We start from the raw sequence: 24,731 nt of genomic DNA, 5'->3' as shown, positions 1-24,731 counted from the left end.
ATTTCATTTTCTCAATTACTATTTCAATTACGATCCTATATATATATATATATATTTATATTTATATTTATATTTATATTTATATTGGTTTGGTTTGGTTTGGTTTGGTTTGATTGAAATATTACAGCAATGTGATTCTAAAAGTTAAGTATAATTTGATTGTAAATTTTAGAAATCATAAATATTAGCGAAATTAAAAGATAATGTTTTCTATATCTATAAAATTTTAAGTTTTAAGTTATTTCAAAATTTTAAAAAATATCTAATTTAAATTAATCTTACCATATTAATACTTAACATTTCTAAAATATTTTAATTAATAAGATATCTATGGTTTACTTTAACATTTCTAAACTATTTTAATTAATAAGATATTTATTGTTTACTTTGATCATAAATTTTTAGTTAATATAAAATCACTATAATGCATCATTGTTTTATGCTAATTTTGTAAACTAAAGCACTCCCAAATGGAAACTTAAGGTAATCAACTATAGGTTTCAACTAATATAACCCCTAATTCCTATACATAACACAATTTGAAAAAATGGTTCCATGGATTATATTATTGAATAACCTATAGGGAAAGTTAAAGAAATCCCCAAAGCAATAAGAATAACATTATAACTTAACATGAATTGATGAGCTTTAGTTTCTCTGGTTCTCTTGAAATTTTTAGAGTGGTTTTACTCATTGGAATTATCATTTTTTATTCTCATAACATGAACATGAAAAGCACAAACTTTCCAATTTCAATAATCAATTTCATGTATAACTTAGCACTAAACAAATAATTTTGTATTGTATGAATTAGTTTTGGTATGTTGAAGAGATGATGTTCTATGTTGATGATGACATTACAAAGACTTCGTAGACAACATGTGGCTTCCATTCATAGGTTTGACAGACAAAACTTTAGAAACCTATAGCATTTCCACATCGCTAATGAATTATTCTATGGAAAGCTTCACATATATGAAATATAACACTATTTACTATTTTGCTAATGCTTAAGTCTAAACCCCATTCAATCAACTAATGATGTATGGCTAATGTTGAGGCATCTTTGTCAACTTCATATTTCTAAAACATATGAGAATATCAAATTCATTTGGTTATCATTATCCATAGTGAAGTGTGGTGTTGTATGCTACCCTTGTATGTGAGCGGAAATGCATTCCTTATTTTGTGCTTCCTATAGAGTTATGTATGACAGTGATGGTAGGTGGAGGCCTATTCATCATATTATATTATTTATTTATATTCATGATAACATTACTCGAGGTTCAACTACATGCTAGTTGATTAACAATTCTTTTTGGGGATGATTCCTTGAAGTTCCACTTTCTCTTATGGATTTCACAATTCTTATTGGTGTTTTGTCATAATATTTTCATATACAAGCCTTCTTTGTTAGATACTTTGATAGATTATTAGAATGCTCGTAACTTCTAAAGATTTTCTTGTGACATTTTCGAACATACCTAATTCCATACCAACTTTTTCCTTTTCTCGTGCTATATTTAGTTAACTAGAACATTATTCATCTGTAGTAATTCATCCTAGGCTTGGATGTATTATCAATAGTGATATATAAAAGTTTTCCACTTCCTCTTTTGCCAACATTTCTTTGGTGTAAATATATTGTTACCAAAATATCCCTAATCCATATCACCCATATGAATTTACACTATACCTTTGTCTCAAGCATGCATCATACAATAATTTGGCTCTAGCTCTAATATCCTTTCGAACTTGCATCCTATTCATATCTCCCGATCCTTTATTATTTGTACTCTTAATTCTTAATTGATAGTGTGCATGTCAGATAATGGAACTTGTATCAAGTTTATGATTAGCATGCATGCTTTAATAAAAGTATGGACTAACTATGCATGCATTATCATACCTAAGCTCTAATTCTCAAATTTTGGCACATATAAAATATTTGATTGACTTTAATGACACAAAGGTAAGTTCATGTATGTTTCACCTTTTGGTTCAGATATCAATGTGGGACAAGTGGTTAATGGTTCCTAGTTTTTGGTGTATAATTGGCACTCTTTTCTATCGTCCTCATTGCACTTTTCATATGGTCTTCACATGGTGTACAATAGGGGTCATAGTATGGATGGTTAGGATGAAAGGCAATGATCGAATGGCGGATATAGGGTTCAGGTTTCTCCCAAAACCATTCCTCCCAAATTTGAATGCATTTCACTCTTACTATTGGCAAGGTATCGCTCTACATGTTGGTAAGGTATGCTAGAATGATTGGACTTTCCTGATTTCCTTATACTTATCATGGTTTCTAGCCTCTAACTCATCACATTATTAGTGACATTATTTAGGAAAAGAGGGTTACGCCCGTAATGTTAAGGTATTTTTTGTTTTAAATTTAAATATAGTGATAATGCCACTTCCAACTTATATGAGGTTCTATTTGCAGTTCATTATCTCCTTAAGACTAATCCTCTTGACTGTAATCAATGGTGGGACCTGTATTGTTTATTTGTTTGACCATTCTCTTTGGATGACTTAGTTCCATGAGTAGATGGTGTGGTGTGTACCTTGTTTTATAGTTGTGTGTGTAACCACGTTGGAGCTTTTATTTTCTTTGATTTTGTTTAATTTGTTAAAACCATAATTATTTTCACTCTCTAGATGACAAAGGGGAGATGGGGCTATAAGATATTAAACATCAAATTTTTTAATAGATCCGACACACTTTAGTGTTCTGATTAAAATGTCCGCAATCAGAAACACTGAACACACAAGGAATCTGAAAAATATAGTCTCTTATGTATATTAATAGATCTAAAAATGATACATTCCCATACAAATAATATTGGAGCACCTCGCATGCATGACCCAATGGCATGCACAAATTCTCATCTAAAAACTAATCTAAGACATTGAAGCACACTTATGAATCCTGGTTAGATCCACCATGCAAATTTAGTGTGGGGTTTTCCTCTTGGAATCAAATTGAAACTAGTCACACCAAGTTCTCAACGAAGCACAATAAGATAGATAAAATCTAGATTCTCAAATTCCTTGCTCCTCTCCCCTTTTCGAGGGTTAATGGACTCTCTATGTGTATTTATTTTATTAGTTTCCCAAAAAAATGAAGGAAAATACCATGGCTAAACACCATGGGAAAATACCACAACAAATACCATGGTAAAATATCATAGATATTGACCATATCAAAAAAAGTAATATTACAAATCCTCCCACCCCAAAATTTATTTCCCGCAATAAATTCACAACTGTATATCAGTATGGCTATCTAAATCAATTCACTACCAATACCGAGGTCCCATATGAACCATTGAATCATCACAATATGCCACTATATCAACCAATCAAGCATAGAGCTCTCGATGCTTGGATCCCAAATCAACCTCTTAATTCATTTCCCATCAATAGATCCATTGGCGTGTGAACTTCCTCCTAGATCCAAATTTGACCATAACCAAACTACATAGCCCATGGGCCATGGCTCTAACTATATTATGTCCCCAACTAAGAATTTTATTCAAGTAATAATCTCATTAACTAGGTATCGACTCATAATCTCTTGTCTGTACATATGAGAAACAATCTCACCAAGATGATGCTATGCTACTCTAATTCTAATTGGGATGATCCTAAGTTATCAGACTATTTCTCGGTCTTGGCCCACTTGTAAAAACCATCTAGAGGGATCCCATAATATCCATCTAGAAAAAAATTCCCATTTTCCTTTAATGCAAGAAGGTGTGCTGACAGAGCTGCAATCTCTGTCAATGTATCCATAAAGAGGGATTCTCTATGATTGAAAAGTATGTTATTGCTATCTTGTGAGAGACTTCAACCATTCCTCAACACTAGACAACTTCGTCACTGTCTCAGAACATACCCCTATGAGATCGTGAATTTTCATATTCTCTTATAAGACATTGCCTTGCACTATCTAGATTATTTTCTTTAACATCACAATATCTATCTTGAAATTCTTAGTCTTTTCTAATAAGTCATCTCTTCGCAATTCTAGTGTTGTGTTGAATGTCTCTATATCTAACTGCACTAGATTCACAACTTGAGCCTTTGACCATGTTTTAGGAAATGGCTCATCTTGTACACTATGTTTTTCATGATCCTCCTCATGTTTATGCTCATATTGTTGGTTCACTACTACTTTCTCCTCAATCATGTATCCCTGGATGTCTTCCCCTTGGCCTTCCACACTTGTGGAGACAATCCATTGTTCATCCTCTTTGGTTGTTGAACATGGATGCACTGGTGGACTACTATGTACACTTGACTACTCATGGATTTCCCTCTTTAAGACTATGGACATAGTTGTACAAGATTCTACCTCATCAACGCTACTAGGAATAGTTGACCGACATGTTTCTAAGAATAGTATCATGATATCTTGCAAGTCTCTTTGAATCACATCATGTTACTTCTCACCATCTAGACTTGACTACTTGGATTATTCATGTGTGCTTTCCTGAAGATCAATGGAGTCAACTATAGAAGAATACCCATGATAAGAAGGAATCCCCTCCTATTCTACCTCTATTCCTTCCTTCATATTACCTAGGCATGAATTGTTAGGTGCCCAAGGTCCCTTGAAGATAAATCATAGTCTTTTCTTTCTTATCCCATTCTTGTTTCTAGTTTTACTTCCTTTTTTATTCATTCCTCCATCAATCCTCCTTAGCTCCTTCTTCGTCAGCACCATTTTGAGCAATTTGATGTTTTTCTTGACCAACTTCTCTACTAGATCATAGGCAGCTAGTGATAGAATTAGTTCCTTTCTCTAAATGGTAAATAATTTAGATCTGACTATTTCCTATATTTCAGCATATTCTTCTAAGAAAAAAGACACAATCTCTTGCATGATTGTTTTGACATGGCCTGGATGAGCTGATGTAACACCAATGCAAAATTTCTAGAGAATCTAAAATATTCAGTCCCCACATTCCAGATTTAGCATGAATGTGGAAAAGATTAATTCTGCCATCAGTTCTAAAATTTTCTTCCTCTTCTAAAATGTAGGAACCATGATGTTATCCAACCCTTGAGGGATTTCTACTATCATCCACAGTATCTCCCTCATGATATCATTAGTGTTGGGTTGCAATGGAAATGTGAAATCTATGATCATGTTGAGATAAGAGGAATTATTTGCTTGAATTCTTCACAAGGATGTTCCCAAAATTTGGGTTGTATTAGAGCAAGCATGGATGACTAGAGAGCCCAATTAGATTTCTTTCATTCTCTTTGAACCACCATGGACAAACATGTGTCAAATTTCTCCAACTTGTGAAGGACTATTACTGATTTTGTTTGTCACAACTTGAATCCAAGTGCTGAGAGTTTAGGCACTCTTCCTTGTCCTTCCTTCATCTCCCAAAGGTGGTTTTATTGTAAAATAACATGGACTCTTTTCAAGAAGGGTTTGCTACTCTCACATTTTCCTTTTTCCAAGGATTTTTTTCTACCTAACAGACTCCATTTTTTTCTATAGTTCATCAAGAATACATTTTCCAATGACTCTTCAAAGCCCATCCTCCCACATGCAAGATATCATAAGATTCCAAAGCACTAAGTCTTCATAGTGAGATTGTGTCAAACACGTTTCCATACTATTTTTTTTTCAAATAGTTACCATGTAATATGTATTTGAGCCCAATCACTTGTTAAAATGGGGATTCTCAACTTAAATCAACCTTCTTTCAATTTATTGTTTGGCCCTTTAATATAATCTCCCCCATTAAAACCCTTAACAACAATGCATTCCTCTAATATGGGACTCACTCTAGTTATTTTGAGGATGATATATGGCATAAATATGCAATGGTATGAAGAGATACAACATAAAATATGGAAAAAATCTTCCAAGATATTTTACACCCAACCTTTTTATCTCATTTTATTTTATTTAAAACTAGGATAAACATTTTTCTTTATTTTCTTTGGAGCTAGAAAATGACACTTACATCATACTATAACAAAAATGCATGATGTTCCTTTATTTGATTAGGGTCACTCACCGAGAATATTCCGAATTTTGATAAAATATAATTTACGTGATTCCACAAAAAAAAATTGACCTTAATTTTTCCTTATGATCATCTTCATGTTCATGTTCATATTTCGGTTCACCACTATTAGCTCCTCACTCATGTCTCCCTACATGTATTCCCTTGTCCTTGTCCACTTGTGGAGATAATCCATCATTCATCTTCTCTAGTTGTTGAACATGGATGCAATGGAGTATTGTTATCTACACTTGACCTCTCATGGATGTTCCTCTGGAATCTATGGACCCAATTGTACAAGAGTCCACCTCATCAATACCATTAGGAAGAGTTTCTCATATGCTTCTAAGAATATTATGAGATTATCCTACAAGTCTATTTGAATATCATCGTGTTCCCCCTCACTATCGAGACTTGACTACTGAGATTCTTCATGTGTGCTTTCCTAAAGATCAATGGACCCAACTATAGAAGAATCCTCATGATTAGGAGGAATCCCCTCTTGTTCTGCCCTTGTTTCTTCCTTCCTATTACCTTGGCATGAATGGTTAGGTGCCCAATATCTCTTGCATATAAAGCATAGTCATTTCTTTCTTAGCTCATTCTTGTTGTTGGTTTTATTTCATTTGTTCTTTCTTCCTCCATCAATCCTTGTCACATACTTATTGGTGAGCACCATTCTGAGAAATTTTATCTTTTTCCTGACCAACTTATCAACTAGATCATTCGTAGCTAGTGATACAATTAGTTCCTTTCTCCAAATGGTTAATAATTTGGATTTGACTATTTTGCAGATGTTAACATCTGTTTATAAGAACAAGGACACAACCTTTTGCATGTTTTTTTTTACACGGTCTGGATGATCTGATATAATGTTGGTGTAAAAGTTCTAGAGCATTTGAAATATTAAATCGTGACATTCCACATTTAGCATGAATGTGCCAAAGCTAAATTCTACCATGAGTTTGAAAATTTTGCCCCTCTTTTGAAAGGTAGGAAGCATGATGTTGTTTAACCCTTGAAGGGTTTCTACTATTAGCCACAATATCTACCTCATGATATCATTATTGTAAGGTAGTTGTGGCAATGCTAAAGCTATGATCTTAATCAGACAAGAGGTAGATGTGATCCTGACTTCTTCACAAGGATATTCCTAGAATTTGGATTGTATTAGAGAAAGCATGAATGGCTTGAGAGCCCAATTGGGTTTATACCATTCTGGTTGCCCCACAGTGGATAGAAATGTGTCTAATTCCTCCAAATTGTGAAGGGCTATTACTTACATTGTTCATTGCAGCTCAGATCCAAGTGCAAAGAGCTTAATCCCTCTTCAGTGTCCTTCATCTCCCACCACTGATTCTATTGCAAAATAGCATGGACTCTTTTCGAGAAGGGTTTGCTACTCTGAATTTTTCTTTTTTTAGAGGTATTGTTTTGTAAAGAACCCCATTTTTCTCATGTTCATCAAGAATGTTTTTAACATTTTCTAGGGACTCTTCAAAGGCCATCTTCTAACATACCAAATATTGTAAGATACCAAAGCACTAATTCCTCATAGTGAGATTACATCAAACATTTTTCCATACAAATATTCATTCAAATAGTTACCATGTAATAAATATTTGAGCAAAATCACTTGTTACAATGGTGATTCTCAACTTAAATCAACCTTCTTTCAGCTTATAGTTTGGCCTTTGAATATAATATTTCCCATTAAAATCCTTAACACAATTTTTTTTTCCCTATCTAAGACTCACTCCAATAATTTTGAGGATGATATATGGCATAAATATGCTATGGCACAAGGAGATGGGATATGAATATGGAAAAGGTCTTCCTAGCTAATTTACACACAATCTTTTATCTCATTTTATTTTATTTAAAACTAGGATAAGAACTTTTCTTTATTTTGTTTGGATCTAAGAAAATGCACTTGCATCCTACTATTAAAAAAGGCATGACATCCTTTATTTGATTATGGAAACCCACCATGAAAGTTTTAACTTTTGATAAAATATAGTTTACCTTATTCCATAAGAAAAAAAATCACCTTGGCTGAGTGGTGTGGTAGATTTGCTTGTTAGGTCAATGCCCATCAAAATATAAAAAAATGATGGATCCACCAATGGTCTTCACCCCCTTCTGGTTCATAGCAGCCCAAATTGATCAAGGGAATTAATACTCAACGAAGGGATCAAGGTCTTCACACCCTTCTGGTTTGAAAGCCTGTGCAGGATAATCATAGCCGCCAGAATTGTTAAACGGAATTGATCTAGTAGTCGTTGAATCCTCAATGAGGCATAAAGGACATACGTCATCCCTCCTCCGTCCCCCCGATCTTCAGCTTTGGCCAATAGTGGGCTACTTATATGGCATATATGGTCTCGCTTTTGGCTTGAATATCATTTATTATACTAATACAACCATCGATCTAATCATTATACCATTGAAGGTTCATGCAGAAATGTATGTTGCAGCAACTTGGCTTCCTATTTACCTAATGAAGTGGCAAATAACACTATATTAACCATCATGTCCTTAAATATTTGAATGTCGGCTTTAAGGCCCAAATTTCCTTTGAGATGGCATTTCTAGCTTCACGGCAACATAATTCAATGGATAGCATTTCGGCCTCTGCAACTCGATTCCATGTATGGATGACCCTTGATTCATGAGTTGTGACTATATGGTCTTCACATTAGAGTAGCACCTGTCAATAAGCACAATGTATCCATCCTGCAATAATCTAAGTGGTTGACATCTCAATTAGTGGTGTTCTTCTAAAGCTTGATTTTCTCGTTAGCGAATGTCATAAGATAGTGTATATCTTATGACATTCTTTCCCCTTCTTCATAGGGCTCATGATCCTTCAACTTAGTTCAACAATGATGTCGTCGCTCGACTCTTCTCCTGATCCCATGGTGTATCCAGCACCCAACCCAGCGACTTAGTATGCCCCCTATTGATCCTTTCACCCACAACGTCTTATGTCAATACCCATGTCACTCATTTCTTGGCACACTATAATAGAATATGGCCTATTGGCCTTTGACTAAATCAATCTTGTGCATAGGAGTATGACATATTGGACTATGGTATCTATTCCCTTTCGTCGTCATAAGTTATAGCCCCTCAATGTTGTGATGAGTGAGGCTTTACTACCTTAAATCTCAATGCAACGATGAATACCCAACAACAAGAGAACGATAAGCATAAGATGCAACCTGATGGTCAAATGACTACGAAAAAAATAGCTAGTGCCCGGTGGTGTGGCAAACCAAACATATGCTTTTATATTAGAAATGCTGAAAATGATATCACAACTTCAAGAGTTTCGGTCTCTTTAAAGTTTTTCTTGACAATTAAAAATTAGACCTACACAACATTTCTTGTTCATTTAGAAAAGAAAAATGATAAGCCTTCCACAGCTATATCCCAACAATTATATTTTCTTTAACACTTGGCAGAATGATCCGAAAATCATCTGCAAATCAAACTCAATGATGCACGAGTAATTTTTATTTAACGCTCAACTAGGGTGGTTATGGAGAATGAAGAAATTGACGGTTATGGAGAATGAACAAATTGACCAGATTGATTTTGGAAGATCATCGAAATCTAATTCCTCTTGAAACCCTCAACCTCTTTTCAGAATTAATATACCATAAACCCTCAAGCTAGTAGGAAAACCATGTCTGATACCACTGTGTAAGTTCATAAAAATAAAAAAAAATTAATACATTTAGCATGCTTTGGTGTTCTAATTAAAATGTTTGCAATAAAAAACATTAAAAACAAAAGAGATATGAATATGCACCCTCTTAATTGTATTAATAACTATAAAAATGATACGTGACCATACAAATAATATTGGAGCCCCTTTGAATGGCATCCATGACTTGTGGAACAAAATACTAATATGTAGAACAAAATACCAATATAAGACACTGAGAGGTTTTGGGTAAGCAAATAGTAGTCTTGGTGAGCACAGAGAATAGTTATTCTTTTGTAGGTTGAGCTTAGAGCTGAAGCTAGTAGTTGTAATAGTTTCTTTATTCAACTGATTAATTTAAAGAGGCTTGAGGGGTTTTTCCTCGCTAGGTTCCTCTAGAAATAATTGTGTATTTTTGGTTTTCCTTATGGCATGTCTATGCCTATTGTTCTAAATTGTGGATTCCATTCCATAAATGAGTAGAGTAGAATTGTGTCTCTTGTTTCTATGTTTTCAGTCTTGAGCAGTTCAAATTTCTGCACAGTAATTTATTATTTGATTTCTTTCTCATCTTTAAATATTTCAGGAAGACATTTCAATCATTCCCTCTATTTTCTATGGGCTCTGTATTCCTTTCTCCTAACTCATTCATACATTTATGCTACTCCAAGAGGGGCATAACATGAAATGAAATAATAAAGGAAAGTTAAATTCATATTTATAGTTACTATTCTTACAAGTGTTTTATTAATAAAAAGAGTATTAAAGTGTTCCTTACTTTCTTCTGGAGGGAAAAAAATACTTTTATATGTGGCCATATGTTCTTACTCCTGTTTCCCCTCATCTTGTACATGTTCTGGAGTAGAAACAAGTAATACACCATTTGCATTTATAATTTTTTAATTTTAATCCATAATTTTTTTTTATAACACATGAAATACCTTGAGTACTGAAATAAACTCTGCCATTACCTTCATCTGTTGTATGTACATTTCTTGCCTACCTTTTACAAGCAATCATATTAACTTATGGCCAAAAATAATAACCAATAAATTGTACAAGTAATAATTTATAAATTATCTTTATTACTTTTATTTACGTGAATGTTAGGTTGGCTGTCGAAAAATTGTGAAGATGCCAAAATTTTCCTACGTTCAAAGAGGTTCCCACAAAGGAGTACCTAATTCTTCAAAAAAACCCTAGAAATGAGAACATGTATTTATATTCTTTTGTGATATTAAATAATAATTTTTAAGAATTTATAATATGGATGCAATTTTTTTATATATATACTTACAATTTTTGCACCCGTTTTGAGTAACCACGGAGGCCAAGATGATGTTGCCCATGTTTATATATTTTATATTTCGTCATTTTGAATGTATAAAGGAGCCTATATTGAAAATATTGAAAAATTAATTAGATGTTGCAATTGTGATAAAGCATGGTAATTACATTATTCAAACTCCCTCATAACTTCTTTGTCCAAGTGGTGTATTCCCTTCTTTTCAAAATTCCTTCTCATTTTCATCTACATAAACTAGCTATATGAAGGTGATCATATGACTTCATACTTTTTATATGAAACTTCTACTCCTCCCGCATATGTTTTAAATGTAATCCTTCCTTCCAGGTAACACTAGTTTTGTTGAAGGTAACCTCAGAGAACAACGAACCTTCCAGTTTATAAGTTCATCCTTCAACTTGGAACTTTGGAATTTCCAGTTTGTACGAATGATGGGCCTAAATATTTCCTAGGTTAGGTCATATAAACACCTATGGAATACATCGTATCCTGAAAAATAAAAAATATTATCATTACTTTAAAATAATGAAAAGCTATATGTTAATTTCAATTAGATTGTACTTAATATTTAAAACACTTCTTAAATACATATAATTTTCTCTAATTTCATGGATGCATGGTCCTCCTCTACCAAAACGTAATTGGCAATGTTCTAATGCTAGTAACAAGGGAATATCATGGAAATCTCACTTCAAATTGTGTGACCAAATCATGCTCTACATCCACAACATCACATGTAGATTCTAGCATATATTGTTCAAGGGGTGCATATCTTGGTGTTTGTGGTTGAGCGGGTGTATTGATATTAGTGACTAGTGCATCACTCACAACGAGAGAAGTGACACTACTACCGACACTCACCCCCATAGTTGTAGCATGAGTATCACACTCACTCAAAAGAACTTATAAAATAAAGATATTTTCGTATAAAGGATGACGTAATTAAAATCATAAATAATTAAAACCATAATAATGAAATGGGATAATTAAATGAGTTACTGACCTCATAGTGATAGATTTGGCCCATGTGATAACTTATATTATTGATGTTTGAAACAGTGCAAGATTTCTAGGGTTTTTTTGAAACCAATGATAGTGAGTACCAAGCAACCATGGAGACAAAAGGAGGAGGGAGCTCCACTCCCTCCTACAGTTATATGGTTGCAGATAGGGGAAAAGGAGGAAAGAAGAAAAAACCTCCAAAGCCCCGGGATGTCAAGACAAAAGACACAGAAACTTAGAAGGCAGAAGGTAGCAAAGTCAATGCAGACAATGGGGCCCATGAAGATGACTGTTAGGAGGAAAAAGTAGAATACAGAGGTCAAGGGTCAGAGGGAAAAGCTAAGATGGGGCTCTGTAAACCCAAGGCCACAACTAAACCTCGAGCTATTCTGAGTGACCCATCTCTGCAAGCGCAGAGAGACCACATGGCTAACTATGCCATCAAATGTAAATTTATGGGAATCTGACCATTTGAGAAAGCGTTGTACGCCTGGATAAAATACAACTGCAAACCAAAGGGGGAGTTAAATATTCATCTTGGATCCAAAGTTTTTATCACTGTGGTGTCTACAAAAATGGAAGACAGAGACAAATTTTTTTAAGGAGGGCCATACTTCTTTGCAGGTGCTGGGCTCTACATGAGGCCATGTACGATGAACTTTGTGCATGAACAAGAAACGTTCTCTTCGCTACCGGTATGGATTAGGCTCTATTCCTTACCTTTAGATTATTGGATGCCAGAGTCTTTAAAAGCTATAGGAAATAAATTAGGTCATTTCTTAAAGATCTCAGAGGCAACCCTAAGGGGAAAATATACTTCATATGCTCGCATTTGTGTGGAGATGGACCTATCTGGAGCCCTTCCAGATGAGGTCATTCTAGAAATCTATGATGAGGAATGGGTTCAAGATGTAGACTATGAAAATATCCTGTTCAGATGTCATGAATGTCATGAGCATGGGCATCTATCAAGAGATTTTCCACTCAATCGAAGGGAGGAAATCCTAAATCCCAGCAAAGGAAAATACCGCATAGGGTTCACCAAAGTGGGAGGGAAAGGAAAAGGGGGAGGAAGGAAGACAGAAAAGAGCCATAGTGTGAATGATAACACAAAAAGTTACAACAACTTTGAGATCTTAGGAGAAAAAGAAGTTGAGGAAGGGGATAAAGAGAGTGCAGAGAATCAGATAGTAAGGGGGGAATAAAATGAGACCAACGTGGAGTACATTTAGGAATAGAATGAACACATGATGGACTCTTTGAATACCATGGTCATAGAAAAAGAGGAGGAAATGACTCAAAGTGAAAGTGGTATGGAGGATAAAGATTTGCAAGAGATCTTGGAAAGGGAGAACCTAGAGTTGGAAAAGTTTCTAGAACAAGGCGAGAACCTGGGAATAAACTCCATCCCCGAGGAGGAAGTGGATAAAGTCCAATAGATATTGCTTAACAAGACACACCAAACAGTTGTAAGAGTCAAATGAGGACATGTCAGCTAGGAAAACAAAGGAACCTCCTCGATGGGATTAATAACCGGAGAATTAACAAACAATCCAAGCAAAAGGAGGGGTAGAAAGAGACAAAAGGAATTACTACCGGAGTGTGGCAAGCTCATGATTGATTCAGGGAGGAAGAAATACCTTTCTAGTTACTCCTTTATAACCCCACCTCAATGAAAATCACAACTTGGAACATTAGAGGACTAGGGGGTAGAAAAAAACAGAGGAATCTTGGTAAAAGGATTAGAGAGGAAAAACTTGACATAGTATTCATACAGGAAACAAAATTCTCAGTGGAGAAGATCCATGAAAAACATAGTAAATGGATAAATTGATATGAATTCCTTGAAGTTAAGGCAAACAAATCTGCTGGTGGTATTCTCACTCTTTGGGATCCACAAAAATTTGGTGCGATTGATGCGGAGGCATCCGAACATCACCTTTCTCTGATTTTCCAACTGGTTGGGGATAGGCAATGTCACATGATCACCAATGTCTATGGTCCACAACCAATGGAGGAAAAAATTCAACTCCTCACAACACTTTAGGATATGAAGAAGAGATACCCAGCTCTACCATGGATTCTTGGAGGTGATTTTAACATAACAAAATCACTCATGGAGAAGAAAGGAGGAACTAGAATACTTGTGAGAGATTCAATTGCATTCCAAAACTTCATCACTAATATGAAATTGGTTGATATGGAAACAAGCAATGGAATCTTCACTTGGATCAACAAAAGAGGAGGCCCTTACCAAGTGGCCTCAAAATTGGACAAATTTATGGTTTCCGAGGAACTTCTTCTGAGGGGAAGCAACATTACTGCACTCATTTTACCTTTTGGGGGTTGAGATCACTAGCCTATTCAACTAGAAGCCTCCCTTTTTGGCCAACCAAGGAACAATCGCTTCATGTTTGAAAATGCTTGGCTCACACATTCTGATTTCCTCACAAAAATTGAACAATGGTGGAAAGAAGATCTTCAACTTCAAGGTACAAAGGTATTCCAGCTTCACTGCAGGATCAAACATATTAAAGGTAGACTCAAGTAGTGGAACAAAATGGAATTTGGTAACATCTTCAAAGCTAAAGGAGAGGTAGAAAAGAAACTAAAGGAAATAGATTCTTATCACATAAGGATACACAACTCAAAGGAAAGAGGTGGCGGAGTTACTCTAGCAGGAGTGGGAAAATAGATGCCTTCAAGAGGAAATACTCTCGAGACAGAAATCCAGAGTTCAATGGATCAAAGAAGGGGAGAGAAACACCAAATTCTTCCACAGATCCACCATGGCTCATAGAAACAACAGAAGAATTGTGAAACTTACAGATGAGCATGGTGTAGAGAGAAACACTCATGAAGAAATGGAGGAAGTCCTATTCTAGCATTTTCAGAAAATTACTGAGGAAACCTCGGAAGATAGATACCAGTTTACAAAGAAATTCACTCAGTACATCCCTAAATTGGTCACCAGAGAAGATAACTTCAATCTCAATAGACCAGTAACAATGGAAGAAATTGAGGAAGCAGTGAAAGAGATGCAAAATGGGAAATCACCAGGCCTGAATGGCTTCAATGTGCACTTTTTCAAAGCTTGTTGGAAGATAGTGAAACATGACATCCTGGAGGTAGTGAAAGGCTCACGGAGATTTAAGAAAGTCTTAAAGGGGCTCAATGAATCTTTCATAGCCGTAATCCACAAACAGGAGAAGGCCACCTCCCCAAATAGATTTCGACCTATAGCATTATGTGATGTGATCTACAAAATTATATCCAAAGTCATTGCCAATCGTCTTAAACCTCTACTCCCAACCCTAGTGTCAGAGGAACAAATAGGCTATGTGGACGAAAGACAAATTCTAGATAATATAATGCAAGGACATGAAATGTCTCATTCACTCATTGCCAGCAAGTAGGTTGGAATGATAATGCAGCTAGACATAACAAAGGCCTATCACAAACTTAGCTAGTCATATGTTAGAGAAATTTTAAAAGCCTACAAATTTAATCACGATTGGATAAAATGGGTTATGGCGCTAGTTACCACAGGCACCTATTCAATTCTACTCAATGGAGCTCCTTCCAAAAGATTCATGCCTTCTAGAGGTCTTAGGCAAGGAGATCCTCTTTCTCCTTTCCTCTTCATTTTAATGATGGAAGGGTTAGGAAAAGCCATCAAGCCTACTAGGGTCTAAGGGAGAATTTAGGGTCTCAGAATCACTAATGGTGGGGACACGGTGACACATGAACAATTTATGGATGACACTATGCTTCATGGCACACCCACTGTTAAGGAATCAAAAGCATTCAAGAGGATTCTGGGTGAGTTTGCTAGGGCAGCAAGCATTGAGGTAAGCCTCTTTAAATAAAAAATCTTCTTTTTCAATACAAATATTTCAATTCAAAGGAATCTTTCCAGAATTTTGGGATTTCAAAGGGAGACGTTGTGTGTGAAGTATATGGGAGTCCGTTTCACAGCCAAACCACTTCACTAGGACATCTGGGAGCCCGTTCTTAAGAAGCTTAAAGATAAGATTAGCAAATGGAAAAATAGAGCACTAAATCTAGCAGGGAGACTAGTTCTCACTAAGGTTGTCCTACAAAGCATCCCTATCTATATGCTTTTTGCCATTCCAGCACCAGCCAGTGTACGGACCACTATAAGAAACATTCAAAGATACTTCCTATGGGGAAAATGTGAAGAAAATAAGAAATGGTCCCTTGTGGCATGGGACAGAGTATGCAAACCTAAGTCCCATGCAGGGTTAGGCCTTCATGACCTAGGAATTATAAATAGAATTGTTCGACCCAAAATTTGGTGGAGATGGTTGAAAGAAATTAAAGCCCCTTGGGAAAAACTCTCCAGGCCCAAATATGGTAGCAAATGGCAGGGGGAAATTCTAATCAGAATGATAGGACATGTCAAAGGTTCTACAATGTAGAATAGGGCATGGGAGAACAAAGTTCTAGTCCAAAATCATAGTTTCTGGGAGATCAGAAATGGGAACCTGGCTTGGTTCTGGGAGGACAATTGGCAGTAGGAGAATAGTCTCCAAAGTGAAGAATTAATAGACATTTACGTTGATACCATCAACAAAGGACTAAAGTGGGTAAGACACTATTGGGACCAAACAAGGACTGATAAGAAATGGATAACTTGGAAACTTCTAGACTATAGTGGAATGGGCATGATGCAAACTCAAGCCACAGCCCTTCAAGGTCTTTTAGACAAGAGACAAATTTTAAACTCAAACTTGAGTGATCAACTTAGATGGGGAAAAAACAAGACAGGTCTATTCAACCTTAAGGAAGCTAGAAGAATAGAGGCAGGGCTAAACCATCCCAACATTGATAAGACATGGAAAGAAATCTGGGAAAATCCTCATTGGATGAAAGTAAAGCTGTTCACATGGCTGGTTCAACACGGCAAGATTCTGACATGGGATAACCTAAGAAAAAGAGGTTTTGTTGGCCCCTCAAGATGTCACTTATGCAGACAGCAGGAAGAAACTATAAATCATCTCTTGAATAGATGTCCTTTAACCACAACTCTTTGGAATTGGGTTGGAGAAGTCTTTGTGCAAACAGAGAGAGATGCTAATGACATTAACACCACTTTGAAGAACTAGAGGAAACATTTCTTGGATAATGAGATCATAAACTCTGCCTGGAGGCTGACCCCATGATTCTTAATTTGGAATGTATGGAAGGAGCATAACAATTGGATTTTCAAGGAGAAAGTGAGTTTGGTGAGTAACATAGTCAAACTGATCCTTAAAAAACTCAAAGGAATTGTTCATTTCCTGGGAGGAGTAGCTATAGGAAAACCTATTGAACAAAGAGAGGCAAGAATATTGAAGAAATTAGAGCTCGCAGTTAATCCCCCTCTGAGCTCTATGTAGATAATCAAGAAAACCTCAATAGAAAAGTCTTCTTGGCAACCCCCCTCTCATGGTTTTTTAAAATTCAACATAGATGGGGCTTCAAAAGGGAATCTGGGAGAAGTAGGTTATGGAGGGGTTCTAAGGGATGAGGAAGGAAATATACAGATCATCTTCCACAATTATCTTGGCAGAGCTACTAACAATATGGCAAATGTCATGTCGATGGAAACATTCTTGGAAGTACTAAAGTATAACATTCAAAATGTCATCATTGAGGCTGATTCAGAGCTACTCCTCATAGAATCTCAAAACATTTGCAGCTTCTGCAAGTCTACCATAAAATCCAAGCACACATAAGAATGTTGAGAACCCTTGGATTGGTGCATGCTCGTAGGGAAGCCAACAAAATGGCGGACTGGATTGAAAATGAGGGGGTTCAGAATAAGTAGATTGATCTCTACTGCTGGTGGGAGGAGATAACAGATGTCAGGTTGAAGGAGGGTTGTTCATCGAGAGCCCTCAGCGACTAACAACAGCATCAAGAGAATCACGAGATGCTGACCCGGGTTAATTTATTCATAGTGGATCCTAGAGGTTGCAGCCCGGGCGATTTGGTTTTCTTGACAGATAGAATGGGAGGAGCTTCTTCTCACATTAGTTTAGGTAGAGAAGACACAGTGAGAGGATGGAAACCAAACAACTCTCGACGGCCTCAAAACCTGGTGTATTTCTTATCTATTTGCTATATCGTGTGCAAGGTGGTTTTTTAGTGATCACAAGCCTTGCAAAAGGGAAGTGGTTTTTATTTTTTGGGAGTGATTTCATTCAGTGAGCTCCGTGTGGCAGTGGGGTTGGATGGAATACTTCCCTCATCGCACGTTATGGTTTGGTGATTTTGACCAGTGCGATATGATCCTCAACCGTCGGATCTGGCAAGGCGAATCTATGGATGGGATTGATCGAGCATGTTGGTGGGTCCATATGGGTAAACGTCATGCTTCTTTGCACAGCGATATGGACCACAGCCGTGGGATTAGGCGAAGAGGATCGATGGTTGAGGTTAAAGATGCAAGTCAGGTAAAAGGCAGGAAGCATAATGTTCTTGGTGGGAAGAAGCTTTTTACACATTCTACAGATTCGTGGGTTTGTGAGTTTTGCGAATATGAAATGAACAAAGATTGGCACATATGTTCCTCTTCGGGCATAGTTGACATAGCTAGAGGCCGGAAATTAGAAACTCTCGGCGGCCTCAAAACCCGGGGTTTTTCTTATCTATTCGCAATACCGCATCCAAGGCGGTTTTTCAGTGATCGCAAGCCTTGCAAGCGGGAAGTGGTTTTTCTTTTTTGGGAGTGATTCCATTCAGTGAGCTCCATGTGGCAGTGGGGTCAGATGGAATACCACCCTCATCGCACGTTATTGTTCGGTTATGTTGACCAGTGTGATATGATCCTCAACCATCGGATCTGGCAAGGTGAATCTATGGATGGGATTGATCGAGCATGTTGGTGGGTCCATATGGGTAAACGTCATGCTTCTCTGCACAACGATATGGACCACAACTGTGGGATCAGGCGAAAAGGATCAACTGGTTGAGGTTAAAGATGCAAGTCAGGTAAAAGGCGGGAAGCATAATGTTCTTGGTGGGAAGAAGCTTTTTACACATTCTACAGATTCAAGGGTTTGTGAGTTTTGTGGACATGAAATCTACAAAGATTGGCACATATGTTCCTCTTCGGGTCTGACTCTAGATTTTGTTACACGGTTTCCGCAGTATATTTCTCTAGAGAGTTTTGAGGTTTGGTTGTAGGGGTCGGGGCTTTTGCCTTTGGCCCGTTAATAGTTAGTGTTGGGTTTTCTCCTTAGGCCACAACTTTTCAAGGAATGTTGTATTTTATGTATTTTATTTACAGTTTAATGAAATAGAAGGTTTGATTCTTACTTCAGCGGAAAAAAGAAGAAGATAAATTTGGCCCATGAAGGTTTTTATTTGGCCTCTTATCTCATTTTCCTATAAATCAATCGGAATTGAAGAATTGAATTTATTTTTTCCCTTTATTTGAATCTTCTTTATTCTTTGGATCAGATTGGTGGAGAAGAAAATTACATCTTCACTATAAACTTCTTCAAGAGAATCTTAGACTTCTCTAAGGCTGGTGCCTTCCCCTTGTTACCATGTTTATCAAATAAGTGTAATTTGTAATTTTATTCCGCCATCCTCAGTTATAAACTTTCAAAGACTTGAATTTGATGAAACATTTTAGATCAATAAAAAATTTCATTTTTTACATAGGAGGGGAAGTTTATCTAGTTAAATACTTCCTCATAAATATTATAATATATTGAAAGTTCATTAATATTACTTTGAAGTCAGCGAACGCACTTGCTCCTTCGATATCAACAATTATTCCCTGCAATATCCCCATATGTAGGATCTTTTTCTGGTTCGCCATTCGCAATTAGATAGGAGATCATTGCAGCGTAGGCCTTCCCATGCGCTACCATATCTGCTTTGGTAGAATGTTCATGTCTCGTCTTAGATCTAGAATCACTTGGTCCATCTCATATTCTCCAATCTGCGTGGCCAATCTTATTTCCCTTCCCGTTCACGTCATGTTCTTTCCGAGCTTTCAGACTACATGGAATTCTCACGACATGGTCCTAGCACATTTATTTATGAGTTTCTGTAGGCCCTTTACAGCCTTGCTATCGCACAACAACTTCATGCATGTTTCTAGGAACTTTTTGAGCATCAATGGGTCCATTTCCGGCTCTGGTCTGTCTTTACTTCCTGAAGTGGAGGCATCAGCGAGGCTCTTCTTGACTTCCATGAAGGTTTCCTTAGCGTGCTCCAAATCAAACTCTGGTTCCTTCGTTGGAGCCTTGTGAACCGAAGTACCCTCTTCAGGCTTCTTGTGTTTGTCCTCCCTTGTCTTGATTCCACTTCAAAGCATAATATTAACATTAGGGTCTTCCTTGCACAACTCAGACCTTATCATTTGTAGGTTCTGAGTCGAGCGAGGTTGGAGCACTCCTTTATCATGCAGCCTCGCTATTAGTGTGGGACAATCCTCCGTCTCGTGATCAAACAATGTATAATACAAGCATGAGGTCTGCATTGGATTTGTACAATTGCAGAAATAATGTCCTAGACCCCCACAACTATAACATATGAGCTGTGCATGACCTCTTTCAAGTCCTCATATACCTCTGCCTCATCCATGCCCCTGAAATCTAGTTTGTACCATCCATTTGCTCCCCTCAAGGGGCTGTGTTTCAACCTAAACTCTGTAGGTAGGAGTCTAATCCATCTGCATCTCATAACTTCTACATGTGCACTCATCATGTCCCACTAATCTACAAATATTACAGAACAACTGCTTTGAATTCTGTGTGTACTTCTACAATAATGGTAATTCTCTATAACATTCTTTCCTCCTATCTAACAAATCGTGCACCATAATGTAGGTAGTGTGCTCGGTCCTTCTTGTGCCTTCTGTTGGGCCTCACAATGGTCCCTATTTTCACTCCATTATTCACCAATATCTTCACATTTTACCTTCATGTCACCTCCATTCCACCTCCACATCATTACATTTACCTCATTATTGGGTTATAACTATGCTTTTCCAAAGTTTATTAATTCTTAACATTTTTAAGTGAATTTATGGCTAAACTTTAGAAAATAATATGCTTATACTTATACCTGACAATTAGAATGAGTTTGTTGACATGTATAGGTACAAAGGAAGCTTCTAGGGCATCTTTATGTGGTCTTGAATGATCAAATTCGAATTTGATAAGATAAGCCTCATGGAAAAGATCATGATCTCATGGAAAAGATCATGGACCTCATGGAGGAAATCATGGAGGATAGGTTTATGTGTCTAGATGGTTGAGAAATGTATGGAACTAAAGAGAGATTAGTGGATCATCATTATGAGTTTGTTATCTCATCTCATTGTATAAATAGGAGTACCTCCTCCATTCCAAAGGGAGGACTCTTGGAGCATTGTATCCAACTTATGATGGCATAGAATAAAGCTTCATTTTTCATATATTTCCACTATGTAGTTTTAGATATAATTTGTACATATATTTCCATTATGTAGTTTTAGATTTAATTTTCCTTAATGTAGTATATGGAATAATTTGTCTTGTTCTTAAGAGAATTGAGCTCACTCTAAAAGGATGAGAGAAACACGTTATTTCATATTAGATCTTATTTCATTTAATTGCTTAGATGTTTGATGTTTGAGGATTTGTTTGAGATTGATGAATGAGTTTTAAATTAGAATCTTATAAACACATGAGAGAACAACCAAGGGTCTAAGTTAGGCTCTCTCTCTATTTGATTTGCATGATAATTGAAATTCATTCTTTTGCTTTTATGTTTCAAGTATCATATGAGGAGATAACCAAGAGTCTAAGTTAGGCTCTCTCTCCATTGATTTATATGGTAATTGAAATTCATTCTTTTGTGCTTTTATGTTTCAAGTCATTTCATTTCTTATGCTTATGAATGAATCTTAGTTTAGTTTGGATTAATACATAAGAGGACAATCAAGAGACTAAGTTAGTCTCTCTCTCTACTTGAATCTGAACAATAATTAAGTTCATTCTCTTGTCTTCATTTCAAGTTTTTAGTTTCATGTAATCAATGATTTCTCTATGATACTGTAGGGAAGGACAACAAGGACCTCCTTAGTTAGGAGCCTCTTCCCTTGCATATTGTATTGAATCTTAAATAATTTCGCTAGACATAGAGTTAGTTGCCTACTCTTGCATATATATTGATGGCACCATCACAAGCTTACGAGTTTCCCTCGTTGATAATTAATGCAGCAATTTAAGCCCAATAATTTGCCCAACATTTTGGCGTCGTTGCCGGGGATGGTGCTAAGGGATTAGGCATTAGAATTTAATTCAGTATTTATTTATCTTTAGATAAAATAACTTGTGAGACCTGGTGACAACAGGATCTTCATAAGGGAATTCATGTTTGAGTTTTCTGATGATTTAGTGTTTAGCTAGTTTTAAATTTTGTATTTTCAAAAACACCGCCCTGCATGAATAAAAAAAAATCAAGTGATTAGTATGCTCTCTTCCTGCGCTTCGTGCGACCAGGAAGATCAGAAAATCTATTGATTTCGTTCGAATAAAAATACTCTTGCTGGAGAACTAATTTGCAAAAAGACAATAAAGAATTTTGTGAATGATAAAAACATCTTTAATTTTTTTTTTAGATGAAATTTAGTTTTTTAGTTTTAGATTTAAAAAATAAAAAAATATAGTTTTTAATTTTAGATTTAAAAAAAAAAACGAAAAACAAAAAAAAAATCCATAAAATAATAATAATATATGTATCAAATATACACATATTATTATTAAAGAAAAAAAATAACCATTTTCTTTGTTTTTGTTTTTTTAGATATTTAAAAAAAAACTAACCATTTTTGTTGTTTTTGTTTTTTTTAATATTAAAAAAAAAAAAAAAAACCAGTAATCATTTTTTGTTTTTTTAGATATTTAAAAAATATGCAAAACATTAATAAAAAAAAAAATTAACCCTTTTTTTTGTTTGTTTGTTGTTTTTTAAGATATTAAAAAAAAAAAAAACTAAAAGAATTTTAACCATTTTTGTTTTTTTGTTTTTTTAGATATTTAAAAAAAATATAAAAAATGCAAAACATTAAATAAAAACCACCGAATTCGATCAAATGGACGACGTCGAGCGCAATGATATCGAGGCGGTTAGAAAGATAGATGACATGGGAGATCACGAGAATGCGAGATCAATAGAAGAGAATTAGAAGCTCAAGTCCATATTGACGCAGATGACTCACAAATATAACGACTTGCAGAGGCATGTCAGGTATTTGCTGAAACAGCGAAAGGGCGTTTATGGAGGCCAGATGCTTAATCTAGATCATGGACGCCAGGAGCTGTTGGGGACAAAGTCTATTAATATCGACTCCGGCCAGGCAATTTCGTACCAATCCGATCAGTCCTCCGATTGTCATGAAGGAGATGGGGAAAAGGAGAAGAAGAATGGCGAACTTATGTACAATCACCAGCTTCCTTCGAAGATAAATTATGTGCAGTCTGCACAGATAAGAGAAGGGAAACAATTTGTCAATGAATGATAGCCCAACTTGCTGAAATGATTATAACTCGAAATGTGAACGTAAGTAGCAGTATTGCCGATTTTGCGGCAGTGGGTTCGGTGGTGACAGGCATGGAACATCAAATCGAGGCGATCAAACTGCATCTCAAGGAAGAGGCCCAAGCTTTGCCCAGAGCTCACGAGCTGATCAAACTATCATTGCATCAACAAAAGAAACTGCAGCACATGCAGGCCAATCTTCCACCTAATTTGCCAGGAAACACCTCCGTTCTCGATACAAGCTCCGCGAGTCTGGTACTGAAACTGCCCAATGATGATGCAGTGGCTAGAAGTACATAAGAGACCAAACCTCAAAAGGAAAGGAAAGGCCATGGTCCACCTCCTCGTTGGTACCTGACAGATAAGGAACTTGACTCGCTTTCAAGCTACATGAGAGGGTGTCTCACTCTTGATAAAGTGAATGTTGCCATTGATGAGATGGCACAACATGCAGAAACTAACGCACAGCTAATAGCGGCACCCAGAAAGAAGCTGGGAGAAGATCTGCTCGAAAAAGCACTAGAGCTTCGTTATATTTCAACATGAGAGCCGGTTAAGGGCAAACATTTCTTCTTGGAGGTAGATCTAAAAGGGTCCCATGTTAAAGCTTGATAACATAGGGAAATCAATATTGACTGCCCTCCTTCCTCTTCCTAAGGTCACCAATGAAAAAACCGGCGGGAATGAAAAGAGAGTTTACAACTGCTTTTCCTCATGAAATTGAAGCTATTGCTGACTATGAAACTTCTGAACCACACGAAATAGCACTGAAGAGCTGGGGAGATAAGATGAATCAGCTGAGATAATTGAGGGATAATTCTAGATCTGGTGATTCATTTTCATTAATGCAAATCTCGGGATATTTTGTTAATGAAAACATCATTTTAATATGTGTCACTGCCAGCACATCTTGGAGCGAACCTATGGCGGTCGATGGTGATTTGGTGCCGGTTGTGGAAATTAATGCCCACCATTATTCGAAGTTGCTTATTTTTATCTGTTAGTTTCTCCTGCCTGCATCAATCGGTAACTGGGCCAAATGATATGCTTGATGGTTTTGCACTATTTCTTTGTATACCTGATATATTGCATGCCATGGAAAATGTTACTCTAGTTCACTGTT

At 36.3% G+C, this 24,731-nt stretch overlaps 1 pseudogene; it reads left to right on the top strand.

Moving 5' to 3' along the window:
• The first annotated feature begins 23,584 nt into the window (after positions 1-23,584).
• Positions 23,585-24,326, top strand: LOC149224654 (SKA complex subunit 1 homolog pseudogene; annotated as a pseudogene).
• Positions 24,327-24,731: the final 405 nt, after the last annotated feature.

This window comes from Pinus tabuliformis, chromosome Q (assembly GCF_031772625.1).
Source record: "Pinus tabuliformis cultivar Carrire ecotype Pingquan chromosome Q, CPIR1, whole genome shotgun sequence".
In the NCBI taxonomy this organism is placed as follows: Eukaryota; Viridiplantae; Streptophyta; class Pinopsida; order Pinales; family Pinaceae; genus Pinus; species Pinus tabuliformis.
Note: the sequence above shows the minus strand (reverse complement) of the source record. Positions and strands in the feature narration are given on the sequence as shown.